Source organism: Rhinolophus hipposideros (assembly GCF_964194185.1).
Source record: "Rhinolophus hipposideros genome assembly, chromosome: 14".
Classification (NCBI taxonomy): Eukaryota; Metazoa; Chordata; class Mammalia; order Chiroptera; family Rhinolophidae; genus Rhinolophus; species Rhinolophus hipposideros.
Window position 1 is genome coordinate 33,934,281 of NC_138060.1, and position 12,715 is coordinate 33,946,995.

A 12,715-nucleotide genomic window follows, 5' to 3' on the forward strand; every position below is an offset into this window, starting at 1 on the left:
ATGGTCACCGGAAGCCAGGTTCTGGATTCTAGATGCCACATGATCGGTGTGTAAATGCCATCCATCCGTGTGGTTGAAGAAAAGCAGGCCTCGGTTGAATGAGAAAAGATTTATGTGATGGAAGAAAGAAATTTTTTTAGAGTTACTAGGCAGAAAAATTAAAGAAAAGAACCCATGAACTCTCGAATTTTCTTCTCTGAGGCCTTTGGAACTAGAATGGCTAGCATCGTGCCTGGACAGAATCAGAGCCTGGGATCGAAGGAACAATAAAGGCATCCACTGCAGGCTCCTTGCTTTGCAGATGGGAAAACCAAGTCAGATTGGGGGACTGGGTCCTATGTTCTGGCTCCTGAGACAAGGTTCTTTCCCTGACAGCATGTTGCACGAGCCTGAAATAAGGCCATAGGAGACCCTTGGAGTCCGAAAGTGGGTTTAGGTGAAATAGTATATATTGGCAGAGTTAAAAATCGGAGGTAATAAAAACGGATTCAAAACATGGGCTTGTGGGGGTCGCGGGTTAGCTCAGTTGGTTAGAGCGGTGCTCTTAGCAGCAAGGTTGCTGGTTCGATTCCCACATGGGCCACTGTAAGCTGTGCCCTCCAAAACTAGATTGAAACAACTATTTGACTTGGAGCTGATGGGTCCTGGGAAAACACACTTAAATAATACGTAAAAGTTTAAAAAACAAACAAACATAGGATTGTCAACGTTGGGATCAGAAAAGGGGGGAAAATGCATAATGGATTGGCATTCTTCGAAACTGAGGTCAATATGGTATAAAATCTACTCTCGTTTCACTGTTATAACCAACAGTCGTCCAGAAGGAGCCTCTGTTCTGAAAAGAGAAAGAGACTCAACAGTTAAGAATTTAGCAAAGAAGATAGTTTTAAATAAGTCAAGTTACATAACTTTATAACCGTTTCAAGAAATCATCTCGAAACTTCATTAGCAAAAAATGCCCCTCAATAAGCCAACAGGAAATAAGAAGTCCAAGGAATTTCTGGAAACAAGAGGGTGTTTTTTCTTTTGTTTGTTTGTTTTTAAAGTGGGGAGGAAAAAGGAAGCCCTGACCTATATAAAGATAGGATTTCAGTAAAGCTAATTTGAGAGCAAGTGGGAAAGCTGTAAGCCCCAGCAATGGAGTGAGTACCTAGGTCCTGCAAGGCTGTTGAAAATAACTACAACCCCGAAAAATGGGCTCAAAAAGCAGCCAGTTTTACACTAAAGACAAAATTTCATTCACTGAAAAATAACAAATCTGCATGAGACTGTCTACAGCCCTGTTGAAGTTAACAGAGAAACTTAAAAACTGTTTCAGTGCTTAACAAGCCAGGAATACAGGAATTCTTATGATTTATCCTGAAGTCACTGATTTTCCCTAAAGCTCTGCTTTGTAACTTTTTATCCTGAAAACCCCTATTTCCCTTACTCAGTCCTTAAAACTGGGTGGGGACAGGGGTATTCATTTTCTTAGCAAATGTTTTTGACAATTTACTCTGTGCCAGGCCCCAAATATAGTGCTGTGATCACATCAGATTATTATTGCCTCTCAGGCTTAATACCATATCTGAGTTTTTAATATGAAAATGCAGAGTCGGGTAGGAATCTGTGAGCCTCCCATAAAATGTTGAGAGTTGTCCATTTTCAAATATTTAAGTACTATGAAAGCTTAAAGAGGCCACTGCCCATTCCTAATGAGAATCTTCTGTTTATGATTCATGGATTAAACCCTATAAATGGCTTTATATACATGTCCAAAATATGTGGATCCACAAGAGGTCTGAGAGTACTCATGTAAGTATGTATCTGCTCGTGAGAAAGTGTGTGTGGGAGGGAAGGAGTAGAAACTGTTTTCGTTTTAAAAAGCTAGAAGGGCAAGCAAAAACTATTCATGTCCATCGTTTGAAAAGTGAGGTATAGGGCATAAGGATGGGAGAAGCCAATGCATTTTGAAATGGTCATTCTCTTAGCCCTTAAAAAGATTACTCTTTAAAAGGAAACCATGGGCTGGTGTTTGTTTTTTTTCTCAATAATAATTACCCTGTTTAATTTTGTTATTTAAGTCTCAGTGATTTTTAAAAGGTAAAAAAACCCTTTTATTCTTTCATGAAAACCTTTATTTAAAAAATGTTTACCACTAAGGTTTTCATTATCTCAGTGATAATTATGACACTAAGAGAAAGGGCCCCCTGCTGTTGGCATGCTGGTCTCCACACCATTAGATGGCATAGTACTAGCCTGACTGCGTTAAAAGGGCCTTAGAGGCAATCATCTCAGCCCAGGGTTCCCAAATGTTTGTCATATGAAAGTGTTCTCCGGACAAGGTGTCCCTTTCTGACCAACTCCAGAGTGTACCTATTGAATGAGCAGAAGCCTAAGTACTGGATATGCTCGGAGTGAGAACCACAGACCCTTTCCTGTCCCCTCCCTGGCCTGTCCCCTCGGCTTGCTTCTAGCCTTCATGGGAAGAAGTAACCAAAATATTGGAGCTATTACTCAGATATTCTACATATATTGCATGAAATTGAAGAATATCACTTCTGTTTGTGCCAAAAAACCTATGTGATGCTGGACTTCTTCAATAATAACTCTTCTTAATAACTCTTCAATAATAACTCTTCTTCAATGAAAACTCTGAACCAGAATATGTTGAACTCCAGTTTGTATTGTGTTGTCAAATATAGAAGACCAACAAATAAACTGTATCCAGGTAATGTCTTATATCCAACAGGGAAAACGACAATATCACTATATCACTTAGGAGACTTTTGGTTCCAAGTAAGATGAAATTCAACTAGCAGGAGAGATTTTTTATTTCGTATAACCAACCCAGACCAGGGCTGGTTAATTCCACAACTAAACGACATCACCCAGATCTTTAAGGCTCTTGTGTCCTCCTCCACTATCAGCTTGCTCCTCTCGTGGTCACAAGATGGTGGCCACAACTCTGGGCAACACAACCTCACATCAGAAGGAGAAAAGGGATTATCTTTTCCCTCTGTTTAAGAATAGACAGAATCAGAGCCACTGAGAACTTAGGTGGAAAAGTGGAACAGAGGTGAGTATCACATATGTGCACATACACACACACTGGATGGACATAGCCATGTGGGCTGCTGGCAACCATGTTGTAACTATGTGGCCAGTGAATATCTACGAATGACCTGACTGTTCATAGGAGAGAAGAACCAAGCCAAGAGACAGGGCAGAACTGGATATGAATGTCATTCTGAAGCCACATGTGCCCTTGGCCTTTTTAGTTACATGAGCCAATAAATTCTCTGTTTGACAGGACACTTCAGGGTGGGTTTTCTGTCACTTGCCACACAGAGACCTCACTCATACACCTTACTTGTCTAACTTTTCTAGCCCTACACTAGTCCTCCAATTTTGTTTTGCTTCTTAAAAATATTACTGAGTGGGATATTCTACAATATACCTGCCCAGTGCTCCTGGAGACTGACAAAAGTTGTAATAACGAAAGAAAGACTGAGAAATGGTCATAGATCGGAGGAGACATAAAAACTAAATGCAGATTTAGTTTGGATCCTAGATTGAATCCTAGAACAGAAAAAGGATATTAAGGAAAAGGTGGGAAAATCCAAATAAAGTCTGTGGCTTATTCACAGTATTGAGCCTTTGTCAATTTCTTAGATTTCACAAATGTGCTGTTAAGTAAGATATTAATATTAGGGGAAGCTGGGTGAAAGGTATATATGAGAACACTCTGTCCTATCTTTGCAACTTCTTTGTGCCTCTAAAATTGTCCCCAAATTATTTGCTCAAACAATATATTATTGGTCACTAATATACCAAAGTCTAGTAAACACTGAACTAGTCTGACTTCTTTAAGTCACAAATAATAATGTTAAGCCCCAAATTGGTTAAGGGATTTGCCCATGGCACCTGGCAAGTGATCTCAGAGATGAGCCTGGAACCCAGGCCTTATCACCCTGACTTACACTGCAGCCCAGGAACCCAGAGGCCTTGCTCAAAGGATTTAGTTTCCATAGAAAAAGCTCTTCTCTAAGCACAGTAAATTCTCTTGCTGCTCTTCATGTTAGCTCTGAACTATTACATTTCAAAGTCTATTTTTCACATTGATAAATTACACAATTATAGCAGTCCAGGAATGAGCTATAACAGCATGCAAAAGGAATTTGTACCAGAAATTTAAACTACCATATGGTCAGTGGATTAGCATTAACCATAAATAGAAACCAGCACATTCTCTGGTGCCCGCCAGTAGCATTCATATGAATTAAGCATTTTTCTGAAAAGCAATATGTGAAAAATGTTAATGCAGAGTAAACCCAAGCCACATCATTTCCAAAGACAGATTTTAAAGGGACTGTATCTCAAATAACTTAGGTGGCAGTGCTATTCGGGTAGGGGAGGGGGGAAAGGAGGGAAATGATATTATTTCACTCAAAAAGTGGTTCTGGTTATGACAGACACCGATGTCAGAGATTCACTTATAAAGTTTGGATAAAGTGTGTTCCATAAAATGTGAAGGAAAAAGCAGAATAAGCCCCAGCCCACCAAGAGTGATCTCTTGTATCATGGTGAATTCTTCCATGTAGAATTTAATAATACAGCCTCAGGATGAGACAGTTTGAGTAAAAGGGATATACATCTGATCCACATGCTTTCCCCCCAAACCATATGAATCCCATCATCCAGGATCCCCCTCTTGTAATGCTTCTGTTATCCTCACCCTGGCACCCAGAGCTGGGCATAGAGTCAGCCACAAATGCCAGTTCCTTCCTCTCCTTTTTTTCCCCCACCCTCTAATTATTCCTCTTCCATCTCATGAGCACTGGCCCTTGGGCAAAACCCAGGCATCCACCAGAATGCTGACCACAGAATGTCAGAATCCCAGGGATCCCTGAGAAACATGGACCTAGGTAAGCTAATTAGCACCCTTCCCTATAATTGCTGGTGACTATTGGAATTATCTGACAAAAGTTATGACAATAATTCCTCTTCGTTGGCCCAGAGGTGATTTAGGAAGCACATCTTGATAGAAGAACAAGCTACAATTTCTGATGTTGGCTACACTGTCCCTCATTAGCTAATGGTTATTTGACAGAAGATAAAAATGATCTTGACAGGCAGGAATAATGGGCCCCAAATTACAAAATGTAATTTAGAAAGAATGTAGGCAGTGCCCTACAGTTAGATTTCAACAAGTGCCTTACAAAGGCCCAGGAGACAGCTTATGACGACAGCAAGAACAGAGGTCTGGGCTCAGGGGGACCAGGTCCCAGCCAAACCTCTGACGAGCTGGACATGCTTGGACAAATGACTAGCTTCAGAGAATGCAGTCTTCTCATCTGGAAAATAAGAAACTCAAATGGGATGAATCTTTCATCTACTTCACAGATTTGCAGCAATTCTTTGCCAACAGTAGGAGGATGACTCAATGAATTATGGTACGTCCCCATGAAACAGTATCATGCAGCTGTTACAAGCCCTATGTTTCCCAAGAATATTTGACAACACGAGAAAGTACTTGTGATGTAATAAGTTTAAAAACTAGAGGAAAAAATTTTAAATGGATTATGGTTCTAATTTTGCAAAAAGAAATAGATGCCTCAAGGAAAAGACTAGAAGAGAAGCGCAAAGTATTAACAGTGCTTACCATGGGCAATTTAGTTTTTATTATTCAGAGCATTGAAAATTATAGTTATTATTAAAGGGGCAATAAATGCTTGATAAAAAACATTCCAACAATATACAAGTATATAGAGTGAAAAATTAAATTTCTTCTGTTTTTCTTCCCACTGCCAGTCCCTACATAATACAGATGTAAACCTATATTAACATTGTGAGCTAAATCAAACTTCACCACATTTGAAGCTGAATTTGCAAGAAGCACCTGTTGTTTCAAGCAGTCTACAAAGAGAAATCATAGGTGGTTTTTATTTTATTCACTGTAAATCCTAGGAAGAGAACTTCAATGAAATATTAGAATAAAATTAAGAATAAGGATGAAGACAGAAATAATCAATAATCCAGGTACTAGCACTTTTGTAAATGATTTTAATAGAAGTTTAATAATCAGTTTTATAATCACTGTGATATTTGGAGTCTTTATTTCTTAAAGTACTAGAAGCTTTTAAGAGAGTCTGATATAATGGATTTTCAATTTTAGACTATGATTTAGAATATTATAAATGTTTAGAAGATTAAATAATTTTCCATCAATGGGGAAATTTAATTTATATGTCTCAATGAGCTTTGATTTATAACTGTGTTGTGTAAATATGTAGAGAACTATGGAGCAAATAAAGTTAATGGAATGTTAATATTTAGTAAATGGGGAATATGGATGAATGAACCATTAAAGTACAAGAGTAGTAATTCTTCTCCATTTTCAAAAGTCCTCAAATATGAAAGAATTGTTTATGTGCCTGCCTGGAACCTGGGACATACTTTGTCGAGGACCTTATTGGCCGAGTCTATGGCACAAAGGTGTGGGAAGGGGGAGGAGTGGGAAGTCCACCTCCATCAACCTGAGGATTTCCTGCCTCTGCCAGAGGGTGCACCTGAATAGGAGACTCCATACCAGCTGGCCACAAGTTTTCACATGTGACGAAAAGTGTGACAGACTTTTGCGATAAGGGCCACAGCAGCAACAGGACAGATGTCTCCCACGCCCTCAGGGGCATCAGCTGTGAGGCCTCATTTCTGGCCTCTGGCACAGGTCTGGGTTCTACTCCCACCACAAGGCAGGATGAAACACAAGTTAATAACTTGAACACTTCTTGGTTTACCCTGGCAGGGTAGACTCCAGAAAAAAAGAAGAGTTCAGATTGAAGACTTGAGGTCTTTAATTGGAATACTGCGAAGAGAGATGTGATTGTAATTATACCCCAAGCAGATGAAGTGGGACATATTGGGTACTTTTAAATCTTGGTTTAGTTGGAATTCTGTTGTTTTGGTCCCTATTCATTTTTTTCTCCAGGTAGCTGCATCTCACTTCTTTCTGGGGGACCACCTCTCCTCTCTAACCCCTGCTCAGCCAGCAGGAATGTGATCAGGAACCGCCAAACAGCATCACTTGTAAACCCTGTTGTGAGCCTGGAGTTCTGAAGGCCACCACATAGAATGAACCCAACACAAAGGAAAGCTAAGCTTGTCAAGCTAGACAGGGAGAAACCAGCCCCTGGACCATGATAGTCCTGGAGCATTTCCCGGACTTTTCGGGTAATTGAGCCAATAAATTCCCTTTGGGGCTTAAATCATTTTGATTTGGATTTTCAGTCATTTGTTACCAAAAGGGTCCTAACTGATACAAGCATATGGGAGCATTTAGAAAGATCTGGAAATTTCACTAGAAAGAGCAGCTGAGGAACTAGTGACAAAATCCTAAGGAAAAAAACTCTCTTCAAAAATCATGTCAATGAATGTTACTGGAAGATAAATGTCCATTCAATAGGTAGATGAGTTTTCTCCTAACTGAAGTTGTCCATCAAAGGGACCACTCCTTCAGAAAAGGGCAGGCGGATTACCCTTTAGAGGAACAATCCTGTCTAGAATGGAGAACCACCTGACAAGGATATGGGCCCTAAGATTCCTTCAGTGGATGGGAAGCGTGAATCTCAAGAGACGCTTCTGACTCTAACAGTCAACAGGAAGTAGGAAAAGATGCAATCATGAGGGGAAATGAGTGGAGGTGCGGCAAAACTGTAAAGCCCTGGCCTGATCAGTGAAGCCTTGCTGTTAATTCTTTGAATCAGATTTGGCCTGACGTCGCATAGCAACAGAGGAGGTAACGTGGAAGTCAGAGGTCTCGCTGGAGAGCATAGCAGGCTAACCACTTTCCTCTCATGGAACAGAAATTGTTGAAATGGGAATTCTGTAGTTGGTTTGGAATGCTGACTGTACAAAGCCACTTCTGTTGACCTGACCCAGATGAGAGTAAAATATGGCAGAGACCAGTCAGAAGCTTGGTGGGAATGAAGGGTTCTACAAATACCTGCCAGTAGGTATGACTGTGGAAGGGACCAAAGTCACCTCAGTTCCCACATCCTATTATTACCAATCAGTGATCTCTGCTCCAATAAGTTAGGTGACTAAAGATTGAGATGGACATAGAATAGTTAAAGTTTTCCTTAGTATAGTATGTTGGTTATTTTTACCACATAATCTATATCTCTGACCGCTTCCTCTCCCTCCAGTTCATTGCACTTCAGCCACTTGGACTTTTGTTTTGATTCCTCAAAGACACCTAGCTCATTCCCACCTTACAACCTTGGCCCTTGCTCTTCCATCTGAGAAAGCTCTACCTCTAGATCTTTGTATGACTTGTTTCTTGGGGTTATTCAGGTATGAGCTCAAATGGGATCTCCTTGGTGAGTTATTTCCTGACCACCAACTCCAATTAGCAATTCTGTCCACAAGGGCCCCTGCCCAAAGAGAACCCATCCCCTCTATTACATTATCTATGCTATTGTCTTCCTGGAACTCATTACTATTGGAAATCGTCTTGCTCATTTATATTCTGCTTGTTTATAGTCTTTCAACACCTGTAAAGCATAAGCTCTGTGAGAGCAGGGACGGTCTCTGTTTTGCTCATTGCCACATCCTCAGCTCGTAGAACAATTGCTGGTACAGGGTACACATGTCATGAACACTTGTTGAATGAACAAATGATTAAATGAACATATTCTTTCCCACCTTGATCTAGGAGAAATTTCCTCCTATATAATATAATGTTTTCTTAAAGACAGAGCAAGTTAAGTGAGTGAGACTCAGGTAGAAAGAGACTCTTTTGTTGAAAGGATTTGTCCCTGGTACGGCAGTTTGCCCTTTAATTGGCTTAGTGTCCTGAGGTGACCACGTAGGAAGGGAACACAGGACTTTATCCAGAGCCCTACTTGCTAGTATGCTCAGTGCCTGAGATAATTGATAGAGGATGGCTTTCAAAATCTCAGTGCACATCACCAAAACTGGATTTGGATTACCTCCAAGGGACTGTGCCCCATGGGGAACTTCTTTCAGGACCTCAAGAGGAAGAGACCTATAATTATTTAAATGAAAGAAGGTGGGAGGAGTACTCTTTGGAATGTCATCTCACAGGCTTTTCTGAGGTAGGAGTAATCTCAGGGCACCCTAAACATGTTGGCCAACACAGACAGAGCTGGCTTTAGCCTCTTGGGGAAGTCTGTGCACAAGGGCGGGGAGGCAGGTATCCTACAAGAAATAAAAAAATTTTTTTAATCCATTTTGAATACAGGAATGTCATTTCCAGCACAAGGACAGATATTCGGGAAGGAAAGATTGCTTAATGATGGAGTGAGAGGAAGAATAGATATACCACAGGGAACATGCCCAGTCGGAAGGTGGCCGTGGGAGGTATATTTTTTGCCTAAACTAAACTAAACTATTCGACTGCCTTTTATTTCTTGGTTGGTACTTATAGCTGCTGGAAGCATAAGAATAAAAAGTGACTATTCTTCACTTACTTATTCATCAACCAATAGTATTGAGTAGCTGTTATGTTTCGGACACTATTTTTTGGTTCTAGGGAATCAACTCTGAACAGGACAGAGAGGGTCTCTTTGCTCACACAGCTTATATTCAGAGGTATAGACAGACACTTAAGAGATATTTGCACAAGTAATTAATACAGATGTAAATTTATACATTGACAAGTTGCCCAAATGAAAAGAGGGTTTACTGTCCGTTTTTTCCCTGTTGCACTCCATCTGCTGAAAGACCCTGCAAGTAGTGGAGATGAGTAGCAAATAATGGCTAAAGGAAGGGGGGGAGCACTAGACCTGGGTATCAGGCTCCCTAGACTCTGTACAGAAAAGGGGCTAGAACTAGGGAAGCACAGAAACCAAGGGGCCCACCCTTTCCCCCATTTCACTTCCTGCTCAAGTCATGCTCTCATGGGCAAGTGCTTTGAGCCCACTCTACCCTCAAACCATTTTTCCCCTCTGCCAACAGCTGAAAGCTACACATGATTTTTTTTTTTAACACAGACTTTCTCACAAATTATGTCAATTCACCTCCTCTGGGAAGTAAACACCAGGATGGAACTAGAAGTGCAATAAATTTATTGAGGGGGATGACTGTGAAGGAGGAAAGGAAAGAAGGAGCAGAAGTAGGCAGGGAAAGACTCAGAGTCATATGGCCCCCAAGAAAATCCCGACCAGCCCCATCAGAGCTCTAAAATAAAGACTGTCCATTAGAGGGGCGCTGCATTGGACAGGAATTGTCAGGCCCTAGTACCCCTGCTGCTGTTGCCCAGGAGAGTGTGGTCTCAGCTCAAACACAGCAACACATCCTGAAGCCTCTGCAGCTAGAGGCTATCAGTTCACTACACTCCTATCTACAGGTTCTCTCTTGAAGGGAGAGCTGAGCAGCACACTCCTATGGCTGCATCACAAGGTCAGCTTGTGGTAGTACTCTCACCCACAATTCCATTCTCCATTGCCATGATTGATAGCCAAGGGAGAGCTTCCATAAGCAGAGCATTTGACCTTCAGGGAAGATAGTAAGGGTGAAACGGGGAAGGTGGACACAGAGGGCACAGGCAGGCCTCTGGGGTTTGAGGACACACCAGAAACATCGTCAAAGCTTGAGCAGTATCAGCTACAATGGCTGACAATCCCTGCTAGGGGCAGGAAACACAGGGATTGTAAGGCCTGTGAGCCTAACTCAGATCATGCTAACCAGTGGCTGACTGCCAAGGATGGCCACAGGGGACAAGCCAGTGATGGGGATGCAGGATGAGCTCTACCACACATTCCTCACATCTAGGCTGCCCCGCCTTCAAGTTCAGCGCCACTTTCTTGGTTCCCTCTATTTTCCTCATGGGAAATCTAAACACCTGTCTCTGTAAACACTTGTCTACATCCAATGGTGTCAGTCCTTCCGATCTTAAATAGGTTATTTATTGATATTTTCAGAAAAGAATCTGAAAACAGTTTTGATTTAAATAATCCAAGGGTTAAGCTGAATTGATCTTATACTAATTACAAGCAGTGTTTCTCAAAATAGATTAGAACCAGTATCTTAGCAGTACATTTAGTCTAATTTGATAGTTCTCTCAAAACCTCGTCCTGAATTTTACATCCATTGTTAAGAGGCCTTGGGAAATACCAAAGATAACATTGTACCAGGAATATGCTGAACTAAAATCTCTGTATCTGAGATCCAAAAATAAAATAAAATAAAATAAAAATAAAACAAAACAGTGACGGCCCAGAAAGAGGGCCCCATGCTTTCAAGCACCCCACATATTACAAACACAAAAACCTAAGCATCCACCCTCTTGAAGAGCACCATTCAGAGCCCAGGAAAATCCATCTCTAAAACTTTTGCTCTGAATCCTCAAAACGAAAATGACTCTCTGTGTGCTGTGAAGGTGTGACATCAGAGATGGGTAGTATGCTTAAATAGAGATGGAAGTGCTCAGATCAAGAAAAGACAAATGAACTTACTCTATCCTTCCTCTCAGTATGAATGCAATAGATTCTTGCTTAACAGAAAATAATTTCCCAGTAGCACCAAGCATTCACTTTCTTGCTTCTCATCATGTTCCAAAGTGTGTTCTGAATGCTGTCATTAATTAGTGCTGCCTTCACAGTAACCATATATATATATATATATATATATATATATATATATATCCAAGAAATGTATACACATTTTAAGGAAAAACCTATATTAAAATTGTAGTACTCGGAGAAGGAGAAAAATGGCGGCGTGAGGTGAGCCTCTGTAACGCTCCCCTGGAAGTTACAACGAATCGGACAACAATAACTCCACAAAGGACTCCTTGCACAGCAGACAGGGAAGACGAAGAGGCCGACTACTGAATTCACCTCCAGGTGGGTGAATCGCGCGAGCGGGGGAGGAGGGAGAGGAGAAGTGCGGAGACGGAGCCGCGCGGGCGCAGGACACAGACCTAGCTCAGTGCTCGGAGCCCTCTGCTCCCGGATCTCCCGCCGCTGCGGGAGAGGGAAGGACTCGGACTGCTAGGGCTCCGCTTACAGCCCACAGGGCTGAGGGGGCAGCATACAAAACCGCTGAACCCAACGCTCGCTCACGGCAGACCTCGGAGCAAAGACTGAGGGAAGAGGGCTGAAATCAGTGGTTTAAGCCCTCACTGCCGAGCGGAGAACGGAAGCCTTAGGCACGGAGACTAGCCGCCCCCTCCCTACCCTCCCAGAGCTCGCCCCGCCCCCACCTGCCCGGTGCTAGAAGCGATAAAGTAGCAGTGTCGGATCAAAGGACAGAATATTTGCTGCTCTGAGAACTGTGGACCGCAGATACAGATTCGCAGCTCAACTAGTTCCGGCAAAGGGGAGGGAGCTGTGGAAGCAGGACTGGCTGTGGTGGTGGTCGCCGCCATTGCTCTGGGCCACCTCTCACAACTCACCCCGCCCCTGGCCCCACCTATCTGGGCGGATCCCTGCAGGAGTAAACAGAACTGCTGAAACAAACGGGCTCTGAATCTGGTGCAGAAAGAGCTTTGGAACTCCAAAAGCTCTTCGCATACCTATCAACCTGTTGCAGAAGACACTCCTGTAGATGTCTAGGAAGAGAAATAGTAAATCAGTGATTGCCATGAATAACCAAGGCAACAAGATAGCTCAGAAAGAAAGTGAAAAGTCTCCAGAAAAGGAACTTAGAGATATGGACCTTTGTGATTTAAATGACAGAGAATTCAAGATTGCAATTCTGAAAAAACTGA